A 26582-nucleotide genomic window follows, 5' to 3' on the forward strand; every position below is an offset into this window, starting at 1 on the left:
CTGTGAGGTAGGAGGCTCCTGCGTTTTCACAGATTGTGCCAGTGACATATGTGTCTGTGAGGGATTCAAGTGCTTCTGAAACTGGCCCGAGATGGAGAGCTCCTGCAAAACACGGCAGTTGCTAGACACTGGAAAATTTATGAAGATTCAGAGCCAGCAGGATGCAGAGTAAACAACATGGAATAGGTTAAGTCAGGAGGCTTCCTCCTGGCTTTACCTCTGGTCTCTGAAGTTGCTTTCAGCCCTCAAATGCTAGGATTCCAGGAGGGCTTCATGCAATGTAAAGCCAGCAAGCACGGGGTTAATTGTCTGATGTAAGGATATTCTCCTAGGCTAGAAAGGTTTTTCTCAAAGTAGGGTTCCCGTACCTGCATCACTTGGGAATTTGTTAGAAATGAAGATTCCTGGGCCCCCTCCCAGACCCTCTGAATCAGAATCTGTTGGGATGGGGCCTGGTGATCTGGTTTAATAGGCCCTCTAGGTGATTTGAATGCAGGCTCAAGTTTGAGAATTACTGATCTAGGGGCACATTATTCCAAATGTGGCTCATGGCACTGGCATCATCTGGGAGCTGGTTAGAGAAGCAGACACTCAGCACCATCTCTGCAGCCCTCCTGAGTCAGAATCTGCCTTTAACAAGACCCCTGAGGTGATCCAAGTGTATGCACATCAAAGCTGAGAAGCCCTGGGTATAGATTTCTATACTCAGACCTTGAAGTCTGTGATTCACTAGGTCTGGGGTGGGGTCCAATAACTGACATTTCTAAAAAGCTCCCAGGTATCATCAGTGCTGCAGTTTCAGAGACCACAATTTGAGTAGCAAAACTCTAGTTTTCAGGCCAGCTTAGAAGCTTGGCCATGGGAGTGTTAAATGCCCACCAAGTTTGTTTGAACTACTCTGTACAGATGTGCAGGCTGTGCACTGCTCAACTCCAACAGTAACCATTCACACAGACTAGGAGTCAAGGGCCTGAAACTCAAAACTAAGTAAGATGAGGCATGGGCTGGCTAGAGAGTGAGCTCTAGGGAGAGTCAGAACTGGGTTTGAATTTTAGCCCTGCCTCTTATATAATTGTGTGATCTTAGGAAATACATTTAACTCTGCATCTCCATGTCCTTATCTGTAAAATGAAGATAATCATACCTGGCCCCCTAAACAAGATGCTCGATGGTCAGTACATAGAACAAGCACAGCAAACATTCATCTTTTGCTTTCGGCCAAGGGAATAGCAGTGTCCTCGGATACTGGCTCCTTCTCCTCCTTCAGTTTCATCCCCACCCGTGGCCTAATTGCCTGCTTTGGGCTGGAGGCCAGGTGAGTGTGATGGGCTTTTCTTTAGCGCTCCCAGGGGTCAGATGAAGGTGATACAAGAATAACGCCGGCTATTTATATCAGGAACACTTCCCACTGGTTTGTAAAAATCAATTCATAAAAATGACCGATGGAGCCAATTTCAAACCACACCCTGGTTTCACCTACCCAGCAAAGTCAAAAAAGACAGCAGCAGCCCTGGTCCTGCCAAGGCCCCCTGGTGCCTGGAATCATGCAGAGGTTTTGCAAGGGCACCTTGGCTGGTCAGGCAGGGAAATCTGCCCTTGTCCCCGTAAAGGATCCAGGTAGGCCCTTTAAAATTTTTTAAAGAAAAAGACACTCGGGGATGCTCTGAAACAAACCTAAAGACCAAAATAAAGTACATGTTTGGGGTACAGAGGGGGCAGCAAAGTGCTATCAACGCTTTTTAAAACACAAAGCAACCAGAACAACGTTAAGAGGCCAGATGGACCTTGATGGTGTCAGAAACTAGACAACCTTAAATCTGATTTTTTGCCTTTTAGGAGAAGCAGAAGAAAAGGAGACATGTTTTTGTCTGTTTGTCTTTTATAGTTGATTTATAATGTTGTATTTGTTTCAGGTGTCCAGCGAAGTAAATCAACCCTACATATAAATATACCCATTCTTTTTTCCCATATAGGTTATTAAAAACTATTGAGTATGCTGTGCTGTAAAAAAAATGATATAAAAGAACTTATTTAGAAAACAAAAAACAGAAACACAGATTTCAAAACTAATTTTAAGGTTGAGGGGGGAGAATTGGGAGGGTGGGACTAACATAGTCACACCGCTGTATAAAAAAGGATATGTATTTTTTTTCTTCTTTCCTTCCTTCCTTCCTTCCTTTCTTTCTTCTTCTTTTTTTTTTAATTCAGGGCCAGTGGTACTTTTAGGAGGTGGAAAAACTGCTGGGTACAGTCGGGATTTCAACCTGAGGGGCCACTAGAGGGAGTCCGAGATCCAGGAAAACGTCTCTTTCCAAGGGCGGCCCCAGGAGCTGTCTGGTGGGGTATTTGGGAGGCAACCTGATTCCTGAGAACCTTCTCATCAGGTGGTCACCTGCCCATGAGAAGGAAGTAGCCAGCTCTGCAGGGAAGTTAGATAATTAACTGACCAGTTTAGTCATTGTAAATGATTGCTGCATGCAAGGAAGGCCCTGTTCTGTCCTTGATATGAAGGTAAAGATGAGGGTATAGGATTATTATTTTATTTTTTTCTTTTTAGGACCAAACCCACAGCACATGGAGGTTCCCAGGCTAGGGGTCAGATTGGAGCTGCAGCCACCAGCCTACGCCACAGTCACAGCAACACGGATTGGAGCTGTGTCTGTGACCTATACCACAGCTCAGGGCAGCACCAAATCCTTAACCCACTGAGCAAGGCCAGGGATCGAACCCATGTCCTCATGGATCCTGGTCAGGTTTGTTAACGGCTGAGTCACTAAGGGAACTCCAAAGGTACTGGGTTTTCATAAGAAAGTCTGTAAAACTGAAAAGGAACCCAGTTTTAGGGCTCAGTGGTAGGATCAAGGATAATCTTGGAAATGGAAATTGTAGTACCTCATTACTTCCATGTGCTGCCCCAATAAACATAAAATCAAAATAAAACCATAAACTTTGTGATGCAAATAGAGCTTTAAGCAAAGTTCCAGATTGCCGCAGTTAGTGCATCCTGTGTAGAAATGCCAGCACTGTCCTGATCAGGGCTTTGCAGTGTGCACTGCAGCAGGGATAAAGCAGATGCCTCTACTATTGCTCAAAAAGTGTACAATAGGAGTTCCCCTTGTGGCTCAGCAGTAATGAACCCGACTAGTATCCCTAAGGATTCAAAACAGTCCCTGGTCCCACTCAGTGGGTTAGGGATCCAGCGTTGCCGTGAGCTGTGGTGTAGATCATAGCTACAGCTTGGATGTGGCATTGCTGTGGCTGTGGCGTAGGCCGGCAGCTGCAACTCCAATGAGACCCCTAGCCTGGTGCTGGTTCAGCTCTAAAAATACATGTATACATACACAATGGAACAGAATACTGTAGAATTTCTTTTTTTTTCTATTTTTTTTTTAAATTTTTTAATTGTAATCAATTGTTAGTTCCCCAATACATTTTTTTTCCTACTGTACAACATGGTGACCCAGTTACACACACATGCATACATTCTTTTGGAGAGAGTGGGATGGACCGGGAACTTGGGGTTAATAGGTACAAACTGTTGCCTTTGGAATGGATTAGAATACTGTACAATTTAAACTTGCCTTTCTTGGAGAGATCTAGAATGCATGAGGGGCTATCGAAGTAGGGTGACGTGCTAGAAAATGACCTACAAAGGTATGGTCCAGTGGGAGGAATTGCTGCTCACTGGAAGTGTGAGGCCAGAGCATGGGGCAGAAAGGGCACCGCTTGACTGCCAGCCTTTGCAGGAAGAGGTTCCCCACCCTCATCTGCAGCCCCTCCAGCAATGAAGGCCCCTGACATGCATGACCTACACCTCCCGCCCTCGCTCCCACCCCACTAGATGGCAGTAACTTTTATGACTCGGTCAGGGTCAGGTTAGGGATAGGAAAGAGGCACTCCCTAGAGGAGGAGAAGAGTCCCCAGTCCATGGGTTTGCTCCAGGGGAACTGATTCCTAGATGACTTGCAAATATGGTCTTCTCCAGGCGGAGAGCTTCTGGGAAAGGCAAAGAAACTGGTCAGATTTTGGTATATGTTCGTGGTTGTAAGAGACAGATGGATAAAATAAATAAGACGAGAGAATTCCCGTCGTAGCTCATCAGGAACTCAGTTAAGAACCCAACTAGTATCCATGAGGATGTGGGTTCGATCCTTGGCCTCACTCAGTGGGTTAAGGATCCAGCATTGCCTTGAGCTGTGGTGTAGGTCTCAGGCGTGGCTCCGATCCAGTGTTGCTGCGGCTGTGGCGTAGGCTGGCAGCTGTAGCTCTGATTCAACCCCTACCCTGAGAACCTCCAAATGCTGTGGGCGTGGCCCTAAAAAGCAAAAAAAAAAAGAAGCTGCAAATTCACTGAACCTCTTAGGTCCTTATTTATGGTGGGTACAGTGAGGAAGATCCTCTCTGTCAGACTCTGTCTTGACGTCTGGGACACTGTGGCCAGCCCCTCAGGCTTCTCTTTTTCCTGGAGGGTAAAGTCAGCAATACTAATCCTGTAGATACTGCCTCCATCTTGTCACTTTGTCCCCTAGTTTCCATCACATCAAGTCCAAGCATCCTTATCTGGCTTCCAAGGAGAGGACATTCCTTCCACCCAGTACCTATCCTCTACCCTCATCCTACCAGTAATCTCATTGTTCAATAGAAGGATCCCTGGCATGGACCCCGCTGAGCATTTGTGCATGCTATTCCCCGCCCTTGGGGACCTTTCCTCCCTGCAGGCATAAAAGCTGAACCCAAGATACGTTTCCTTCAAAGAGGCTTTCCTGACTTCTTAGCCCTTATGCACTATTGCTTCTTCCTTTGAACTCTCACATCTTCCTACAGACCCTGGGGGACTTATTTCAATACTGTTCTTTTATCTCTCTGTTATTTTAGGAAACTTGATTGTGGCCTGACAATTAGAAGACTCTGTCTTTGAGTATAGAGGGTTTTTTTTGCTCTTTCCTTTTTCGATTTGTTTTGTTTTGTTTTACTTTTTACAGCTGTATTGCATCATATGGAAGTTCCCAGGGCAGGAATTGAATCCAAGCTACAGCTGTGATCCACGCTGCAGCTGCAGCAATGCTGGATCCTTAACCCACTGTGCCAGGTTGGGGATCAAACTCACACCTCCACAGAAACCTGAGCTGCTGCAGTCAGATTCCTAAGCCACAGCAGGAACTCCTGAGGGCAGAGGTTTGAATGTAGCATCCCAACACTCCAACGTGGTGACGCCATGCACACACTACAAACCCGATTAACATTTGCCTGGTTAAATCCTCTGCATCCTTCAGATTTTAGGTTGAGCCTTGATTCCTTAGGGAAGCTTCTTCCCCCATTAGATCCAAACCTCCTCTGGTGTTTTCCCAGAGAACTGGGGCCACCTAGAACACTCTCAAAGTGCTTCTCAAAAATGGACATCTTTTTTTTTTTTTTTTCTTTTTGCCAAGCCCATGGTGTGTGGAAGTTCTGGAACCCGGACTCAAACCCATGCCACAACAGTGACTGGAGACACAGCAGTGACAGCTGCCCAGTCCTTAACCTACTGAGCCATTCAAGGAACTCCAACAGACATCTTTAAAAGTTTTTTCATTGTATTACTCACTTTCTTCCAAGAGGGCTAGGAAGATGTCTGGTTTTGTCTAGTGCCTAGGAGAGTGCTGGCATACAGCGAGTACTCTATAAATAGCTATTTACTGAAAGGAATGAATATATGCATGTTTTTTTCTTTCTGTTTTAGAGCTGTACCTGCAGCATATGGAAGTTCCCAGGCTAGGGGTCAAATCGGAGCTGCAGCTGCCAGATCCGAGTTGTCAGCAACCTAATTCCAGACCCTTAACCCACTGAGCGAGGCCAGGGATCGAACCTGAATCCTTCTGGGTAATATTCACATTCTTAACCTGCTGAAGCATAACAGGAACTCCAAGGAATGAATATTCTTTAAATTGATAAATCTTTTCTTTTTTTTTTTTTTTGCTTTTTAGGGCTGCACCTGTAGCACACGGAGGTTCCTGGGCTAGGAGTCTAATCGGAAGTACAGCCTACACCACAGCCATAGCAACGTGAGATCTGAGCCGCGTCTGACCTACACCACAGCTCACGGCGATGCCAGATCCTTAAGCCACTGAGCGAGGCCAGGGATCGAACCCGAAACCTCATAGTTCCTCGTTGGATGCGTTTCCGATGCACCACGACAGGAAATCCTTTTTTTTTTTTTTTTTTTTTAAAGAATGAATTCATACTGGTGGGATGGCTGCCCTGGAGTGTGACGTGGACTCCTTGGGGAGTGAGGAGATCAGAGATGAGGATGTTCACCCCATGGGAGCTGGTACTCTGAGCACTGTCCTTGACAGATGCTAACAACAAACAGAGGCTCAGATGGGCTAAATCAGCAAAGTCATTTTAAGGTCATTATTGGCAATGAGTGAGGGGATATTTTCTCAAAGATTTTTCGAGGAAGTTATCAAAGTGATCCATGTTCATGGTGGAACACATGTCAAGTTTAGGAAATTATACTAAGCAGAAAAAAGTAACTCCAAGCCTACCACTCAAAGCCTTTTTAAAAAATAATATTTTCTGGAGTTCCCTGGTGGCCTAGTGGATTAAGGATCAGGTGTTGTCACTGCCATGTCTTCAGTCACTGCTGTGGCACAGGTTTGATCTCTGGCCTGAGAACTTCTGCATGCCACAGGTATGGCCAAAAACAATTAAAAAATAAAATAATATTTTCTTTCAACATTGGTTTAGTAACTTTTTTTTTTTTTTTAACATAGTGGGAAAATTTGGAGGTAGGGTCTACTCAGAGCTCCCTGCCAGGATTGAGATCTAGGTACCCCCACGTATAACTTACTCATTGACACTCCTGTGTTAGCTTCCTTCCCTTTGCTACCTCGTTTCCACATTCTTCTCTGTGTTTCCTGGAATCACCTCACCAATTAACCATTGGTTTCAAATCCTTGTTTCACGGCCCTTTTCTGGGAGACTCAGGAGTGACCCTACCACCACACTTCTTATCTATGAGTTCCTCGTATTAAAAGAAGTTTCCCTCTTCTTCTTCTTCTTTTTTTTTAAGTCTATGCAACAGCCACAACCACAGCAACACCAGACCCAAGCCTCATCTGCAACCTACAACACAATTCATGGCAATGCCATATCCTTAATCCACTGAGCAGGGCCAGAGATCAAACCCACATCCTCATGGATACTAGTCAGGTTCGTTTCTGCTGAGCCACAATGTGAACTCCCCCTCTTCTTTTTAACTAAAATGCTAAAAAGCCCAAATAATCCAAAGTGCATTTGAAGGCACAGGGTAAAACTGCAGAACTGTGCCAGGCTTTTGACTCTCTGTCATCAGAACTTCTGATAGGAAGGCTCCCAGGAGGGAAGAAATTATCCAGACTCTGGTCTATTCAGAGGTGACTTTGGGTTGTTCTTTCTCCTCTCTTTGGTCCTTTCATTTTTCTCTCTCTTTTTTTCTTTTTAGGGCCACACCTGTGGCATATGGAAGTTCCAAGGCCTACGTTAGGGCCATAGCAATGAGGGATCCTAAACTCCCTGAGTGAGGCCAGCAATCAAACCACCATCCTCAGGGACACTACAGTTCTTAACCCGCTGAGCCACAACGTGAGCTCCTCATTTCTTTCTTCATCTGCTTCCTCTGCAGTAGAAGCCATCCTAAGTTGAACTCTTTCGGCTGTCAGTCTCTAATTAGATTCCAGGTACACCCCCAAATTTGGGTGTGAGGCTAGGCATATTATAAGGCAAGTTCACATTCATTTCATTTAATTAATAGTTACTATAGGTTCTAAAGGCCTGATGCATGCTGACCTCCCTCTGTGAGGTTCTACAGGTGATGCTGCAGGGGCTATTCGGTCTCTGGCCTTATGGGAAAGATAAGACACGTACACAGCTGGACTCCTGCAGTGCCAAGTGTGATGTGTCAACTGAGGGGAACACAGAGGCTGAAACAAACAAGCAAACAAACACCTCAGAGACAGTAGTGATTCCTTCTGACTGGCGTTTGAAAAAGATTCAGGGAACCATCTATGACGGATGGGTGGGTTAGAATATTAATGGATCGAATGAGTCAAAACAGAGAGAGAAGTAAGCCAGGCCTCCTCCATCTCAGAGGACTCCTACTTGATGTTAAAAGATAAAACTGGAGTTGCTGCTGTGACTCAGCAGGTTAAGAACACGACTAGTGTCCATAAGGTTGTGGGTTCAATCCCTGGCTTCACTTAATGGGTTAAGGATCCAGCATTGCATCCAACTGCAGCATAGGTCACAGTCGCAGCTCGGATCCTGAGTTGCTGTGGCTGTGGTTGTAGCGTAGGCCAGCAGCTGCAGCTCTGATTTGACCTCTAGCCTGAGAACTTCCTTATGCTGCAGGTGTAGCCAAAAAGAGAAAAAAAAAAAGAGAGAGAGAGCGAGAGAGAGAGCAGACTTGGCAGTTGCCAAGGGGGAGGAGGAGGGAGTGGGATGGACTGGGAGTCTGGAGTTAATAGATGCAGACTATTGCATTTGGAGTAGATAAGCAATGAGATCCTGCTGTATAGCACAGGGAACTATATCCAGTCACTTGTGATGGAACATGATGAAGGATAATATATATATTCTTTTTCATGTATATATATGGCTGGGTCACTTTGCTGTACAGTAGAAATTGACAGAGCATATAAATCAACTATAATGGAAAAAATAAAAATCATAAAATTAAAAAAAGAGAAACTGCTGCTTCCCTCTCCCTCCCCACCATACTTAGGAAAGCTTCTGGGTTTACTTCTTATCTCAGATCCTCCAATACCCAATGAAGAAACTGCCTCATCTTTCTGATGTAAACAGACTGGCCCAGACCCAAGTCCAAACATAAAATAGGTATATCATCCTGGAAAGCATCTCACTTTTTTATTATGGCTGTACCTCCAGCAGGCAGAAGGATTGAACCCACATCACAGCAATAACCAGAGCCACAGCAGTGACTATCCCAGATCTTTAACCTGCTGAGCCACCAGGGAACTCCTGACTTCTAGATATCAGAACCCCATCTAACAGGGGTTAAAACAAAACAGATGCTAATTCTATCTCACATTAAAAGAAAACCACAGAGACAGCATTGGTTCCGGCTGGTTTAGCTCTACAGCAACCTCATCAAGCACCCAGTCTTTTTCCATACTCCTCTTCTACCCTCCTTAAGGTGTGGGATTTTTTTCACTCTCATGCTTCCCACCTCCTGATGGCAAGTTGGCAACATTTTTGCATATTTATTAAGTGGGCTTTTAAATTATGTATGTATGTGTGTATTGGCCATACCCAGAGGGTGTGGAATTCCCAGGCTAGGGATCAAATTCATGCCACAGCAGTGATCTGACTACTGCCAAATCCTTAACCTGCTGAGCCACAAGGAAACTCCCAGTGGGCTTTTTTTTTTTTTTTTTTTTTAGAACTTGTCATCTACCAGACTCTAGTAATAAAATGTCTACCTAATATTTCACACACATTAGCTTATTTAATTTTTATTATAAATGTACGAGGTAGGTCCTACTGTTTTTCCCTTTTTTCAGATGGAAATTCTGAAGCACAGTGAAGTGAAACAACTTCCTCAAGGTTAAGTATCTTAGTCCCCTAAGACTAATGGAAAAAGGAAATGGAACACTTGGCAGATGATAAAGTATTTCTCCTAAAGCCACATAAACTCTGAATAACCATAATCATTTGGGGGGAAACCAACTAGCCTCTTCATTGCCAAGAGCCTTGGTTTGGCATACAGAAGAGTTTTCCTGCCCAGCATCCTTCTCATTCCTCCTACTTACAGCATCCTGATTTTTCCTTGGGGACCACTTTCCCTCATCTAGTCCATGTGGCTAGAGAGGGCAGATCTGACCCTCCATCTCCAAAGCTGGAAAGTCAATCAGACCTGGGAAGTAGTTGAAAAATGATCAAGTAGCCCAAGCAGAGGACAATGACCATCAGTCTTAGGACTTTCGCTGGGTCTTTTAGGGAAGAAGCACACCCTCTCTGGTAGGGATGTGAAGGACAGGACAGGATGCTGAGATAACTGGTGGCCATCTTGCCTTGGTTGGAGAAACTGAGATTTAAAAATACAGGGGGCATTGATGTCAAAAGATTGAGATAAATAAATCCCTAATGATATTATCTGAGCTCCTGGATTCAGCCCTGTCTGAACCTCTCATTACAGAGCCTGCAGACTTTTTAGTTCCTTAAGCCCATGGAGAACCTTCACTGTCACAGCCAGTTTGTATCAAGCTTCTGTCATTTGTGACAAAAAGCCCTGTCTGAAAGTGTACAAGGTCACTTTCTAAGCCCATTCTTCTGCTCTAGGGGTCTCCAATCTGTCTGTCTAGCAGGCTTTGGAGTGTCAGGCTGATTTTCTTTCTTTGATGCATCTGCAAACATCCTCTCATTCTTCGAAATGCTTCCCTCAGTTCTTTACTGACACCAATAACAAGAACACAGATACTTTCCTTGTAAAATCTCCAGATTAGTCATTATGAAGAAAAAAAAACAGGTCATATCGAAAATGAGCATGAAAAATTAGTAAAGGTGAAAAAAAATCTCAGCTTTTTGCAATCCTGTTCTCTGATAGAGTGCTTCGCCGTTCATTATGGTAGCTGTGGAAGTTCCTGTCATGGCTCAGTGGTTAACGAACCCGACTAGTATCCATGAGGACTGGGATTCAACCCCTGACCTTGATCAGTGGGTTAAGGATCTGGCATTAAGCTGTGGTGTAAGTCGCAGGTATGGCTTGGATCTGGCATCTCTGCTGCTATAGTGTAGGCTGGCAGCTACAACTCCGATTCAGCCCCTAGCCTGGGAACCTCCATGTGCCTTGGGTGCAGCCCTAAAGAGACAAAAATATATGTATATATATGGTAGCCATGAGCTGCATGATACCTGCTGAGCACAGCAATTGTGGCCATTATGGTGAGAAACTGAACTTTTAATGAAAAATTAAATTTAAAGTCTCTGATTTTGCCTGGAAATAGATTCCCTTTGAAAATATGTACTAATCTCTGCTCTGATTTAAGCAGTTTCTTGAAAATGTTAGAATATTTAGTAAAGAGCAGTTTTCTCTGGCTCTGATGAGAGCTCAGCACAGTCAGGTACACTACATGTAATTCTACTATTTGTAAATGTTTCTTCTCCATTCCTCGTTTTTCTCCCTCCTTTTTAAAAAGTCATTCTGGAATGTAAAAACTGGGTTGAAACTAAATGCATTTTCATGTCCTAAGGAAACGTGTACTCAGAAAATAGTGCTAGAATGTGTTATTAAAAATGAACAACTAGAGGAACATAAAAGAAGAACCACTGCATCATTAGAACACATGCTGGAGTAAGCTCTTTGTTAAAACTCTTATTATACAGTCAAAAAATTAGAAACTTATACCTGATTCAGTTACTGAAAAACTTTTTTTTATGTACGCTTGGAAAAACCTGAGGATGTGGGTTTTTCTTAGTTTGCATTTTTTTTATGAAATCTAAATGAAGAACAAGTATTCTGATAAAAAAATAGGATCTGGAGTTCCCAGATGGCACAGTGGGTTAGGGACCCAGTATTGTCACTGCTGTGGCAGAGGTTCAATCCCTGGCTGTGTAATTTCTGCATGCTATAGGTGTGGGCAAGAAAAAATTTATTGTCTTAATTGAGACATGGTAAAAGTATAAAATACGTGTAAGATTTTAAAGATCAGATTTGAGTAAAAACAATTTTTTTTTTTTTTGGCTGTGTCAGAGGCATACAGAACTTCTTGGGCCAAGGATGGAAACTGCTCACCACAGCAGCAACTCAAGCCACTGCAGTGACAATGCCATATCCTTAACCAGCTGTGCCACAGGGGAACTCCTGTTAACTTTTATATTGATTCCATGTTGAAATGATAATTTTTTTTTTTTGGTCTTTTTAGGGCCCCACCCGCAGCATATGGAAGTTCCTAGGCTAGGAGTCGAATGGGCGCTGTAGCCGCTGGCCTACACCACAGCCACTGTAACACCAGATCCGAGCCGTGTCTGTGACCTACACCGCAGCTCACCGCAACGCTGGATCCTTTAACCCACTGAGCAAGGCCAGGGATCAAACCTTCGTCCTCATGGATGCTAGTCAGATTCGTTTCCACTGAGCCACAATTGGAACTCCAAATTTTTTTTTTTTGTCTTTTGTCTTTTTAGGGCCACACCAGCGGAATATGGAGGTTCCCAGGCTAGGGGTCTAATCAGAACTGTTGTCACCAGCCTACGCCACAGCCACAGCAATGCCAGATCCAAGCTGCACCCATGACCTACACCACATGGCAACGCCGGGTCCTTAACCCACTGAGTGAGGCCAGGGATCAAACCCTCAGCTTCATGGTTCCTAGTTGGATTTGTTTCTGCTGTGCCACAAGGGGAACTCCTCCAATAATGTTTTTGATATGAGTTTAAAATATTCTTAAAATTCATTTCACCAGTTTCCTGTCATGTTTTTGTTTGTTTTTCTTCAAGATCTGCTCTCCTAGTTACTTTCAAATATGCCATACAGCGTTATTAACTCTAGTCGCCATGCTATACATTATAGCCCCATGACTTATTTTGTAGCTGGAAATTTGTACCTTTTTGACCCCCTTCATCCATTTCACCCACCACCTTTTATTTTTCTGAAGATGGCTCATGTTATGTTTCTAACAGACAGTGCTGGTCTATGGTTTCTGTCTAAATTGTGATATGAGTTCCCTGCTTGTGCCCTGTAGGGTGGAGCTTATTAAACCTGTGAACACGAAAATGTTCAGGATTTGGGCTTTTTCTTTTTATGACCACATCTCTGGCATATGGAAGTTTCCAGACTAGGGGTCAAATAAGAACTGCAGCTGTAGGCCTATGCCACAACCAGAGCAACACCAGATCCTAGCTGCATCTGCAACCTATGCCACAGTTTGCAGCAATGCTGCATCCTTAACCCACTAAGCAAGGCCAGGAATGGACACAGTGTTAGTTTCTTAACCCCATGAGCCACAATGGGAACTCCTGTTCAGGATCCAAACTTTTACTCTGGAAAAGCATTGAAGGTGTGTCAACAAAGCTTTTTGTGTTAGTCTTCCTTATAAAAGTCTGAAACAATCTAATTAAACAGTTTTGATTATCTTTCTGGTTATTATTTGATCAGTGAACAGTGCTTTGGTTTGTTCTCTTGGTCTGTGTGATGTTCTTCTAGTTGAAGGGTAAAAAATATGAATTCCTGAAAACTTCATTTTAAAAAGGGAAATATTCTATTTAGGGCAAAATGGGAGATGTAGATTGTTTCCAGAAATCTTTTCATATTACATGTTTTTGTTGCTGTTTTGTCAATTTTTTCATTTATAAATATGTCTGATATTGTTATGGAAATAATCTGGCAACCCTGGGAAGCATCCCTTTTGCTTCATTTATGCTACTTTCCAGAGATCATTATTCTACAGTTCTTCTCACTCAGAAGCTGGAAGATGCAGTTACAGCAGCAGAATTAATGAGGGCTGGAGCCTCAAAGGACCTGCCAGCTGGGGGTCTTCAGTCCCGTTGGGTTTCCTTCCCCATTGTAGGGACTTCTTCAGAATTTCCTTTTAAGCATTCAAAAGTCTTTTGCCATATGGAGTTCCCGTCGTGGCTCAGCACTAACAAAGCCGACTATTATCCATGCGGGCATGGGTTTGATCCCTAACTTTGCTCAGTGGGTTAAGGATCTGGCATTGCCATGAGCTGTGGTGTAGGTCACAGATGTAGCTCAGATCTGGCATTGCTGTGGCTGTGGCTGTGGCCAGAAGCTGCAGCTCTGATTCAACTCCTAGCCTGGGAACTTCCATATGTCTCAGGTTCGGCCCTAAAAAAAGACACAGACACACACACACAAAGACACAGACACACACACACACACACAGAAAGTCCTATGGCATAAACACATAAAAAAAGAATAAAATAATGCCATTTGCATCAACATGGATGGATCTAGAGATTATCATACAAGAGTGAAGTAAGTCAGAGAAAGTCAAATATATCACTAATACGTGAAATCTAAAATGATACAAAAGAACTTATTCATAAAACAGAAAGAAACAGACTCAAAGATTTTAAAACCAAACTTATGGTTACCAAAGAGAAAATGTTGGGGTGAGGGGAAGATAAATTAGGAGGTTGGGATTGACAGTTATATACTACTGTATACAAAATAGATAGGTAGCAAGGACTTATTTAGCACAGAGAAATCTACTCAAAACTCTGTAATAACCTGTGTGGGAAAAGAACCTGAAAAAGAATGTATGTATGTATATATACAGCAGATTCACTTTGCTGTACTCCTGAAGCTAACACAACTTTTTTTTTTTTTTTTGTCTTTTTAGGGCCGCACCCGCAGCATATGGAGATGCCTGGGCTAGAGGTCGTTTTGGAGCTGTATCACTGGCCTACACCACATCCACAGCAACACCAGATTTGAGCCACATCTGCAATATACACCACAGCTCACGGCACTGCCAGATCTTTAACCCACTGAGAGAGGCCAGGGATTGAGCCCCACGACAGGAACTCTTAACACAACATTTTAAATCACCTATACTCCAATATACATTTTGTTTGCTTTAAAGTCCTTAGGCACAGACAACAAAACAAAAATATGTGATTTTCATTCTGGAAGGGTGACAATTTGAAGAGTTTTTAAAGAACTTCATTGTAAATCCAGGATGTACCCTGCAAAGCATTTGCCTGCTGAATCCCATGCATTGCAGGGGGTCCATCCACCAGCTACATAGCTCAGACTTTCCAGCCAGTTGGCTTCTGGCTGGATCTGGCCCATGGGAAGCATGGCCAGGAGATAGGAGATAGGAGAACAAAAGGAAGACAGGGAGAATCAGGGGATTATCGCCCCTCCCTTTCTTTCTTAGGATCTTTGGTAGTGGTCTTGTGTCCTGTTTTCCAGCTTTTGTCAAACAGCCCTTTATTCTACGCTGTTACATGCAAACATTTAGAAAACGCACACAAGGAGTTCCTGTTGTGGCTCAGCAGAAACAAATCCAACTAGCATCCATGAAGATGCAGGTTCCATCCCTGGCCCTGTTCAGTGGGCCAGCGATCCGGTGTTGCCATGAACTGTGGTGTAGTTTGCATACGCACCTTGGATCCCCTGTTGCTGTGGCTGTGGTGTAGGTCGGCAGCTGTAGTTCCAATTTGTCCCTGAGCCTCGGAACTTCCATATGCTGCAGGCGTGGCCCTAAAAAGCAAAAAAGCAAAAAAGTAAAAAAAAAGAAATAAGGATTTCCCATGGTGGCTCAGTGGAAACAAATCTGACTAGTATCCATGAGAACACAGGTTGGATCCCTGGTCTCGCTCAGTGGGTTAAAAATCCAGCGTTGCCACGAGCTGTGGTGTGGGTCGCAGATGTGGCTCGGATCTGGCGTGGCTGTGGCTGTGGCTGTGGCTCAGGCCAGCGGCTATAGCTCTGATTCAACCCCTAGCCTGGGAATCTCCATATGCCACGGGTGTGGTCTTAAAGAGACAAAAAGACAAAAAAAAAAAAAAGAAAAGAAAAAGAAAAAGAGAAAAGAAAAAAAGAAAAAAGTGCACACAAAATAATATTAAAAATTGATTATACATTTATATACAATTTTTTTTTGTTTTTTTAGGGCCACACTCATGGCATATGCAGGTTCCCAGGCTAGGGTTCTAATCAGAACTGTTGCTGCTGGCCTATGCCACAGCCATAGCAATGCCAGATCCGAGCCACATCTGAGACCTCCACCACATCTCATGGCAATGCCAGATCTTTAACCCACTGAGCAAGGCCAGGGATCGGACCCGCAACCTCATTGTTCCTAGTCGGATTCATTTCTGTCACGCCAGGATGGGAACGCCTATATACAATATTTTTAATGGATTATAAGAATATGATTAAGATTGGTGGAGTGGGTCAGGGAATGAGATTTGGGGTGTGGCTAAAGAGGACCTGAGTTTTAATTGTAGTGGATATTGTACTTTTTTACAAAACAGAATGAAAGGCCACAAACACAAAGACTTAACAGTTTTCATTCTTGACGGTGGAAAAGAAAAGAAAAAAGAAAAGTCACACTTGTAAATATTTGGGGGGGGGAGGAAATAACTTTATCATAATATATTTTTTCTTATGTAAGTTTCTCCAGAAATTATTCAAACATTATAACTGTGTTGTTTCCTATTACTGCTGCAAAAAGATTGCCACAATCTCAGTGGCTTATAGTGAAACAAATATATAGTCCTGGAGGTCTGAAGTCAGCTATAGGACTCATGGATCTAAAATCAAAGTGTCAGCAGGGCAAAGGTCATTTCTGGAGGCTCCAGGAGAGGAATTTTGGTCTTTTCCAACTCTTAGAAGCCAGCCACGTCCCAGCAAGATTACATGCCTTTGACCATTCTTCTGTAATCATACTTCTTTCACTGAGGTAGGAGGTAGACGGGCCCCTGGACTGAGAAGAGATGAGACTTGTTAGGCTGAGTAAATTGGGCCTGGTTTCTCTTTGACACCTCAAGGAGAAAGTTCATGGCAGGAGCTGAGCTCTGCTGGAGTTAAAAAGAAAAAAAAGAAAGATAAGGTGATACCATTCATCACTCCTGGGGTCAAGGAGACCTCCCCAACTACACATGCACAGGAGGACTCCTAGGAGTCAAAAGGGGAGGGGGTGCCAGGCCATAATATGTCCTGATAATCATCCCATAACTTTTTACTCTAGACTCCTTCTTGGTCAAAAGATGCACATGCATACTGGGGAGGGCCCTGGGTCTAGTCAGATAATTGGCCAAAGGAAAACAAAGACCTGGAAGAGCTGTCCTATATAAGTGATTTAAACCACCTCTCTAGCATGCTCCTTATTCAGGAGGAAACCCACCCCCACACTCCTCCTTTGGGTGTATGTTACTATCTTACTTCTGTCTTAAGGAAATAAACTATTCTCTGTGTGCTCTCCTACCTGTAGCACTGTGTCTCTAACAATAAAGTTTGTACCTGCTTTTACAGTCTTTGCCCCCTGGAAACATTCTTGTTTTCAATGAGGGAAAGAATCAGGGCAATTCTGCTTTTAGCCTCTAGCAGGTCTAGTGGCTAGGATTCCTGGTATTTATCCAGGCCGCCCAGGTTCAATTCCTGAGCAGGGAGTTGAGATCTTGCTTCAAGCCATCACTCTCTGCTGTCTCTGAGATCACAACTGCAACAGGAAAAGTTTCTATCATTTTAAGGACCCTTGTGATTAGGTCGAGCCCACCCAGATAATCCAGAATAAGTCCACATGTCAAGATCCTTAGCTTCATCACAAAGTTAAGGCCCTGCAAAAACACTTTTGCCATGTCAGGAAAGATATTTTAGGCTGTGTACATTTCAGGGGACTGGTCCTTTATTCTAGCTATCATAATGTACAGGAGGAAGACATACTTCAGTTGTAAACTAAAGGCTTTTAGGAGCCCCTCCATCTTTCTGAGAAGACAAAGTTTTTATTCAAGTTCAAGTCCATAGCAGTGAGGGTGTTGACTTTGTGATTTTGCATAGCTGAGCAGGAAACTTGCTGTACATTTTTACAATAGAAGACAATGAGAAATTTACAAGTTCATTAAGATGGTTTTCATCAGGCTAGCAGGCGATCTCAAATTAAAGCTATGACAGAGCTGTTTTGTATATCTCCCTCAATGAAAAGACAAGCATCATTTGCTCTAATTGTTGCTTAGCTATAGAAAATCATTTGGGCTATAATGACAAGTTAACACAGTTCTATGAGATATTACATTTTGTACTGGTGGCAGTGGTTTTGCTGAAAACACATCAGTTCCTTGTGAACCACGATTTTGCTGAACTGGTTAAGTTGTCTAGAAACTGGGACTTGGAACTCATTATTAGAAAGTGCTGGTGTTCACTGACCTATGATGAATATGCCTTTCTTCCTGAGTAGATTAACTTCTTTTTAAGGATAAAGCTAATGAATTTCAGAATCTCCCAAAGAGATCATAAGTAGACGTTTGATTAAGCCAACAAGTTCAAGCAAGAACTTGGTAGATAATCGTGAAAACGGTCCTTGTGGAGTCTTTTCACATTACATTGAGCAATGGCATTCCTCCAGCAAACAAAGGAATAACTCATTAAATGTTCAAGAACTTGATAGTTATGCAATCAACCATCAGGAATGTTCAAACTGCCCTTCCAGTTGATGGAGGGGGGTTAACTCCTGCCTATCCTCAAAGCATTTGTATGGCTTTTGTCTGCTTCATTTCTGAAACACTATTTTAGCAGGTAGAAACTGTTTCAAAACTTAAGATGCAAGGGAGGGGACATTTTTCTTCTTCTTTCTTTTTTTTCTTTTACTTTTTAGGGCCCCACACACGGCATATGGAGGTTCCCAGGCTAGGGGTCCAATCGGAGCTACAGCTGCTGGCCTATGCTACAGCCACAGTGACGCCAGATCCAAGCTGCATCTGTGACCTATACCACAGCTCATGGCAACACTGGATCCTTAACCCACTGAGCAAGGCCAGGGATCAAACCCACAACTTCATATTTCCTAGTCAGATTCATTTCTGCTGCGCCACGACGGGAACTCTGAGAGGGGACATTTTTCTGATTTCGTAGCTCAAGTCAAATGTAGCTCACTAAGGTTAGCAAAAAACTCCAATAATTGTTATAGTTATTATTTTTTCTACATTCCTCTATGTTATGTAATAGTGGAAACCAGAGCAAATGGGGTCTGGCTTTTGCACTGCTAAGATATGTATCACCCATCCCAAATTGGGCCAGTAAACTGTAAGCAGCTGTGATGGCAATACCCACTTTCTCTAGGTCCCACTGGGCATAGTGAAGGTTATAGCTGCCTGTAGGGATGTAGTGCTTTGTGTCTTAAAGGGATTTCCATGCAGCCTCTCTTTTTGGGGTGCTTCCATTTTTACGTACAGCATGGAAGTTGAGGCTTCTCCTCCAGGGCTTGAGAAATCCATTCCCACCCCTGGCCTGGCTTCTCTGCCTGTTGGAGGAAAGATGAAATCATTGTTCCTAAGTATTTAATGAATATGGTCTTAACATAGGTCCCCTTTATTTTTTATTTATTTATTTATTTATTTATTTATTTTTTGTCTTTTTGCCATTTCTTGGGCCGCTCCTGCGGCACATGGAGGTTCCCAGGCTAGGGGTCGAATCGGAGCTGTAGCCACCAGCCTACGCCAGAGCCACAGCAACACAGGATCCACGCCGTGTCTGCAACCTACACCAAAGCTCATGGCAACACCGGATCCTTAACCCACTGAGCAAGGGCAGGGATCGAACCCGCAACCTCATGGTTCCTAGTCAGATTTGTTAACCACTGCACCACGACGGGAACTCCAGGTCCCCTTTATTGTAGTATACCTGAGATAAGAATTCAGGTGTAAGTAGTCCAGGAGGAAGGTGGTCCCGGGAAACACTAGTAGGGCACATGGAGGTGATATTGCCAAAACTTGGTCTCTGTCCACCAGTGCTAAAAAAAAAACCATGGAGACAGAGTTTTGGGCAAAGGAGAAAAAAACAGTTTTATTGCTTTATCAGGCCAAGGAGGTCATAGCAGGCTACTGCCCTAAAGACTGTGCCCTCCCTTGGGAGAGATTAGGAAGTGATTTTATAGTTTTGGGAGTGGAAAATAGGGCCACAGATAAGGATCAGGGTAGGTGCAAAGCTTTCATTCTTCTCCAGAACTGGTGTATAGTGGCCCCAGGCCTGGTTCTGGTGGTCCTCCTCTCTGGTTTTCATTTGTTGGGGCTTTTAGTCCTGCAGAAGGGCTCACAGATATTGTTATGTATATTCCTTGAGAAGGAACCAGGACCCTTCCCCAAAGCTGCACTATTTTATCTTGACTGTTCTGCATGGTCTCCACATCCCCTCCTTTCCCTGATAAGCAAATATTTGAACCTGCCCTTTGGAACTCAGGGAAGGTCATGGAGGCTGAAACTTGTTCCCTAAAAACAAGAAATGGGGGACACAAAGGCTTGTGTGCTCAGGAGGCCCACAGGGCTCTGCTCAGTTTCAGTGACACAGGGAGGGTAGGCAGACTTATGGAGTAAGTTACCACCGTGAGTGACCAGAACTCAAGCCCCATGGGGAACTCTGGGAGCCCATGCAGAAAACTCAGAGTTGACTTATGAGGGGGAAGAAGCTGGGTTATATATCCATCAGCCCCTAAGTGTCACTGGTTAAGGGCTGCCAGCTATTAACCACCCAGACTGTCCAGTCTGAAACTGAGCTGGACCCTGTGGGGCTCCTGGGCACAAAAGCCTTTCTATGCCCCCCATTTCTTATTTTTAGGAAATAGGCCTTGATCCGTGGCAGGGTCACACAGTTGCTGATCAGGGAAGGGAGGGGATACCAACATGAAGGCGGAACAATAGTGTTGTAGGATTCTTGCACAGAGAGACGGGACACTGAGGCTTTTTGCCAGGAAGCAGCTGGCTCATCAGATTCACACCCAAAGGCTGAGCCCTCAACACAGCAGGGCGCTGTCTTACATACCCTCTGTTATTTTTTTCTTTTGCGCTTTGGTCCCTTTGTCCCCCTTATACATTCTGTAAATTCTGGTTGGATGGTCTATGTTATGAAGTTGCACATGGATACTGATTATGTCATGCTCCTGCAGAGTTTCACATATGCACACAGATGCTGATTATGCCACGTTGCCTTCCCCTTGTTCTGGGAGGGCCCTTACCACAATAGTATAAGCAAGAGTAGTATAGTCTTTGTGCAGGATCCTCATTCCCAATCAAGAGGTACACATAATGATGTAAACATCTTATACACCTAAAAGCTATATTCCTTATGCTTCTTTTAGAAATAGCTTAGAAATGAGTAGTTTAAAATTGAATGGCTTGGATCTCTTTCTTTTTGCTCCTTCCCTGTTTGATTGTACCCTAGACACAATCACCTATGAGCCAAAAAGTAGGCACCCTGAGCACAACTACTTGTGAGTTAAAGATTATAAGCACATGATGTTTTTTCAGGAGCTTCCCTAGTTTGTTCTAATCTCTGATCCATATGCTCTTTTTTGCAAGTGTTCTTAGTCTAGGGAAAAGCAAGATGCCATAACGCAGAAGATCACCACCAGGATTACGCTGAGCTCTCCTGACACCATCAAAGAAAGAAGAATACATGTTAGCCCCAACCCCGATTCTTATCCGAAACCCTGTTTTTCTCCTTTTGGACTGTAAAACTCAGGGCAATTCTTCCCCAAAGGAGGGCCCAGTCTTAAGGCATTAGTCTGCTGTGGCCTCCTTTGCCTGGCAAAGCAATAAAAGCTATTTTCTTTTTTCCTTCACCCCAAACTCTGTCTTTGCATTTCTATTCTGCACAGGTGGACAGAGGCCAAGTTTCAGGAGCCACGTCTACTGTGCCTGAGGCCCAAGTGGCTCTCCGCTGTTTGAAAGCATGCCCTCTAGCGAGAGATGTGGGTCCTGGCAGTTGGAAGTAGAGCAAGCTCACATGGCAGTGGTAAGGCCTGAGTAATGCAGTGGTAAGGCCAGCTATGAAAAAAAGGCATTGGAATAAGAGCCCATAGAAAAGCTTAGTGACTTCAATCACTGTGAAGCAGAAGCAGCTATGTTTTGCTGACCATGGACTTGGATTGATACCAAGTGCAGTGGGGGAAGCAACAGAAGCAGAGGCATTTTGTAGCCAAAATCTGACCTCTGTGCACCAGCACCCATGAAGTCTTGGAGACAGAGTCTTGGGTGAAGCAGAAAGAACAGCTTTATTGCTTTTCCAGGCAAAGGAGGACACAGCAGGCTAATGCCTCAAAACTGTGTCCTCCCTTGAGAGGGGATAGCAAGGGGTTTTGTAGCTTTGGCTTGAAAAAAACAGGGCTGTTGGTAAGGATTCAGGTGCTTTCATTCTTCTCTCTCCGTAGATCATTTCAAATTCATCAATGCCGGAGCCACGTGGTCTGGTGATTGTTTCTGGTGGTCTTTGGGGTTATTGCACCTTGACCTTCTCTCTGCAGTGAGGATTGCTCACCAAAAGAAGGGGGTGTTAGGGAGTGTTTCAAAAGAAAAGGAAACACCGTACAATATAAGTCTAACTAGAAAGTAACCATTAGTAAAATAAAGCAGTTAAGCAGGGAAGGAATCATTTGTGAGAAGCCAGTTAGAGTAAGTTAGTGGACCAAGGCAGGGCATACATCATGGAGACTGTTTTAACTAGTTTTTAGCTGTAACAGTATTTCTTTCTTTTTTTTTTGTCTTTTTGTCTTTTTGTTGTTGTTGTTGTTGTTGTTGCTATTTCTTGGGCCGCTCCTGCGGCATATGGAGGTTCCCAGGCTAGGGGTCAAATTGGAGCTCTAGCTGCAGGCCTATGCCACAACCACAGCAATAAGGGATCCAAGCTGTGTCTGCAACCTACACCATAGCTCATGGCAACGCAGGATCCTTAACCCACTGAGCAAGGCCAGGGATTGGACCTGCGTCCTCGTGGATGCTAGTCAGATTCGTCAACAACTGAGCCATGACAGGAACTCTGGGAATTTAAGCCGAGTGTAAACTTTCCATCCAAGCTGATTTTTGTGGGTTTCTCCTCCTTGGAAATCAAGGACTTGAACTAAGATAAGATGGTAGATAATCATTTACATATCTCCAGGATTCTGATTTTCAAGTCAGTTGGTGATCTCCAGAAGAAAATTTTGAGGATCATGTACAAATGATTTTTTCAGGGAGACCCTAAAGGCATAGGGGAAACCTAGTGGGGAAGAAAAGAAAGCCAACCCAAGCTAAGCCAAGTGGGTGGCAAGTTCAGACCTATTGGGTGGAGCCTGCAGGGGGCGCTACAGCTGAAGTCCCACTTCAGGGCTCCTCCTTCCCTCCAGGCAATAGAGCTGGGCTTCCCCTCATCCCCTCACTTGACCTACCCCGTCCTGGGCATGCCGAGGTAAAGTAGACAAGATCATTGTCTGCCACTCACTTACACTCTGGTTGGGGGAGACGAACTTAGGAACACATACAGACAACTAGAAAAATAACTTCGGGATGGTGGAGAATAGGAAAATCTACCCCCAAAGGAAGTTCTCAGCCAAAAAATGAATGATTTTTACATCTATGTGCTCCCCCTCAAGTATGTTCGAATCACTCAACATAAACATGGTTGATTTTCTCTCAGGCACTATTTTTTCAAAATCCCTTCCAGATATCAGAACGTCCTGAAAAATGACTGTTGAAGGCAAGTGCTAAGAACCTGGCAGGAGCCCAGCTTATACTCTGCGGCCTTGACCCAAGAAAGAGAAGAGTAAATATCAACCCCACGTTGGTAAGACGGTTGTGTGTTTTTCTTTTTCCCCTGAAGGTATGTTTGCTCTTTCAAGGACTGAGAACTTAACTGTTTAAAGTATTTTTGGTCCCACAGTCAGGCTGCCAAGAAAAGAGTGGACATTTCTTTGCAATTATGTGTTTTCTTCTCCCCCCAGTATGATCTCTATTTGGTGCAGGAATTGTGAAAGTGTGGACCAGTATCTGCAGGCTTTAAGAAGTCTCAAGGACTTAAACTGATAACACACAGAACTTTTTCTTTAGTAAGAGAAAACATTATACCGTATAATATTTCATATTATATATAATCAAGTGCTATATACTAGTTTCTATATGAGGAATTGACTATTACAAAAATTTAGTATTCATGCATTTTATTTTTATTTTATTTATTTTTTTGGCCATGTCCATGGCATGCGGAAGTTCCCAGGCCAGGAAAGAACCTGCACCACAGCAGTGACCCGAGCCACAGTAGTGACAACGCTGGATCCCCAACCCATTGAGGCACCAGGAACTCCAGTATTCCTGTGTTTAAAGTAGCACAATATTGGAGTTTACTGAGAACAATTAATTCAAGATTGCAATGGAATGCTGCTTCCACTGAGTGTTTCACAGCACTGTGAAACATGTACCAATGCTGTGCACAGATGAGTAGTACAAATTTCCCACAAGGCCTGGGGAAAACACCGATCAGTGTCTCCGTAGACGTATTATCTATAGGGTCTTTTTTCTTCTTTTTTCTTTTTAGAGCTGCACCTGCAGCATATGGATGTTCCCAGGCTAGGGGTTGAATCAGAGCTGTAGCTACCAGCCTACGCCACAGCAACACAGGATCCGAGCCACATCTGTGACCTACACCACAGTTCACAGCAACGCTGGATCCTTAACCCACTGAATGAGGCCAGCGATGGAACCTGCCACCTCATGGATACTAGTCAGGTTCATTAACCCCTGACCCACGACGGGAGCTCCTCTATAGTTTTTAATTGCTGCTATTCTTGCTTCCTAATCATCAATTATCATTAATTCAAACTCATCTTCATCTACATTCTTTCATATTTGGTTTATTTTCTTATGTGGAAAAATGCTGTTTTAGTATGGGTCTCCTCAGAAGTAGACTCGGAGGTAAGGGTGTGAATGCAAGTAGTTTATTTGGGGCATGATCCCAAGAACCACTGGAAGGCAAGTGGGGAAGGGAGGAAAACCAGTCAAAGGGTGTGGGAATGAGCAGGATTCCTGATGTGGGCTCTGGGGACTCTGGGGGCACTTTGCATAAGATGCCTCCACATTGCCCCCACCTTAGAGGTGAGGTTTAGGGTATTTTCCATTGGATGGTTGCTCAGGGATGTTTCTGGAGACATCAATTCACAGATACCTTTGGCCCGCGTGCTGGATCACGCCTGTGCAGCCAGAGGAAGCCCTCAGAAAGAGTAGCAGGTGCTTTATAGGAGGCTGAGAGTGGGGAGAGGAGTTGGGAGAGAGGGTCAGCGGGAGATGGGCAGGACACAGGTGCTCTGACAGCATCTCCTAAGGATGCAAATGTCCATGACCAATATTTGGGACCCATAGGTTTCTAGTCACTTGGCTTTGGGACACATGTGTGTTGCATTCCAATGAACTATATAAGTCCTAGTTGCTTGGCAGTCAAGGAGAAAGTTGCATAAGGATGCCATCTTAAAGTTGAAACCCAAGAGTTCCTGTTGTGGCTCAATGGGTTTAGGACCTGAAGTTGTCTCTGTGAGGATTCGTGTTCAATCCCTGGGCTTGTTCAGTGGGTTAAAATCTGGCATTGCTGCAAGCTGCGGTGTAGGTCATAGATGCAGCACCAATCTGGGGTTGCTGTGGCTGTGGCATAGGCCTTAGCTACTGCTCTGATTTGACCCCTAGACTGGTGAATTGTCATAATTGCCATGTGCCGCAGGTTTAGCTGTACAAAGAAAATAATAATATTAAAGTTGAACCCAGAGGATGGGAAGAAGCCAGCCCTATGAAGACAGGAGAGTGGACCTGAAGTCTTCAGCCTCTGTTTTGCCATTTAAATTCTGAGTCTGAACAAGGAAATTTAAATCCTGGATTGTTTGAAGAGTGATTCTCAGCAATCACATTCTCAATCAGAATAAACTAGTTTTTAGCCATCCTGCAGGATAAACTGTCACATTTTTCCTTTGACGCCCTTTCGACATCATGTCTCTTCTCTTATCACTTTCTCTTTGCCCACTCACTCATCAGCTTTCCTAATCCCCTCTTTTTGCCACATCTACTGCAAGAATGACCACTTTCAGCAATCAGACATTCCAGAAAATGTCCACATAATTCTGAAAGGACACACAATTCCTGTGAAGGGCCCCAGAGACACCCTACAGAGGGACTTCAATCATATGAATATCAAACTCGGTCTCCTTGGAAAGAAAAAGATGAGGCTCCGACTGACAAATGGTGGGGAAATAGAAAGGAAGTGGTGCCTGCTTGCACTCTCTGTAGTCATATACAGAACACGCTCAAGGGTGTTACACTGGGCTTCCGTTACAAGACGAGGTCTTTGTACACTCACTTGCCCATCAACGTCACTTTGCAGGAGAATGGTCCCCTGTTGAAACCCCAAGCTTTTTTTTTTTTCTTTTCTTTTTAGGGTGACACCCATGCCATATGGAGATTCCCAGGCTAGGGGTCGAATTGGAGCTGTACCATTGGCCTACACTACAGCCACAGCAATGTGGGGTCCAAGCTACGTCTGCAACCTATACCACAGCTCATGGCAATGCCAGATCCCTGACCCACTGAGCGAGGCTAGGGGTTGAACCCATATCCTTGTGGATACTAGTTGGATTCATTTCTGCTGACTAGTTGGATCCATTTCCGCTGAGCTACAATGGGAACTCCCTATTGAAATCCAAAACTTTAGGGGTGAAAAATAACATCCATCTGTAGGGTTTGGATGAGGCCAGATGTTGTTTGTTCAGTATCTCAAGCCCAGCAAGAGGAGTTAGTTCTTGAAGGAAACAGCATTGAACTTGTATCAAATTCAGCTGCTTTGATTCAGCAAGCCACAATAGTTAAAAGGATATCAGAAAATTTGGGAATGGTGTCTATGTTTCTGAACAAGGAACAGTTCAGTGGTTTGAGGAATAAGATTTAAGTTGTCTAGCTACAGAAAGTGTAAGATGACATGTGACTCTTCTGACTCTTTTGTGTAAAATATTTTAAAGATTTTTTTTTTAAGTTCTTGATTTGGGGTGGGGGGAGGGGAGGGATTCCTGAGCCCATTTTCACCAGCTGCTGCTTTGAGACTTCCCATCTTCCATCATAGGTTTCTCTAATCTGGTTCCTTG

At 43.9% G+C, this 26582-nt stretch overlaps 1 pseudogene; it reads left to right on the forward strand.

The window, feature by feature from the left end:
• The first annotated feature begins 6228 nt into the window (after window positions 1-6228).
• On the forward strand, window positions 6229-26382 carry LOC125121886 (60S ribosomal protein L9-like; annotated as a pseudogene).
• The last annotated feature ends 200 nt before the right edge of the window (window positions 26383-26582 follow it).

This window comes from Phacochoerus africanus, chromosome 3 (assembly GCF_016906955.1).
Source record: "Phacochoerus africanus isolate WHEZ1 chromosome 3, ROS_Pafr_v1, whole genome shotgun sequence".
Lineage (NCBI taxonomy): Eukaryota > Metazoa > Chordata > Mammalia > Artiodactyla > Suidae > Phacochoerus > Phacochoerus africanus.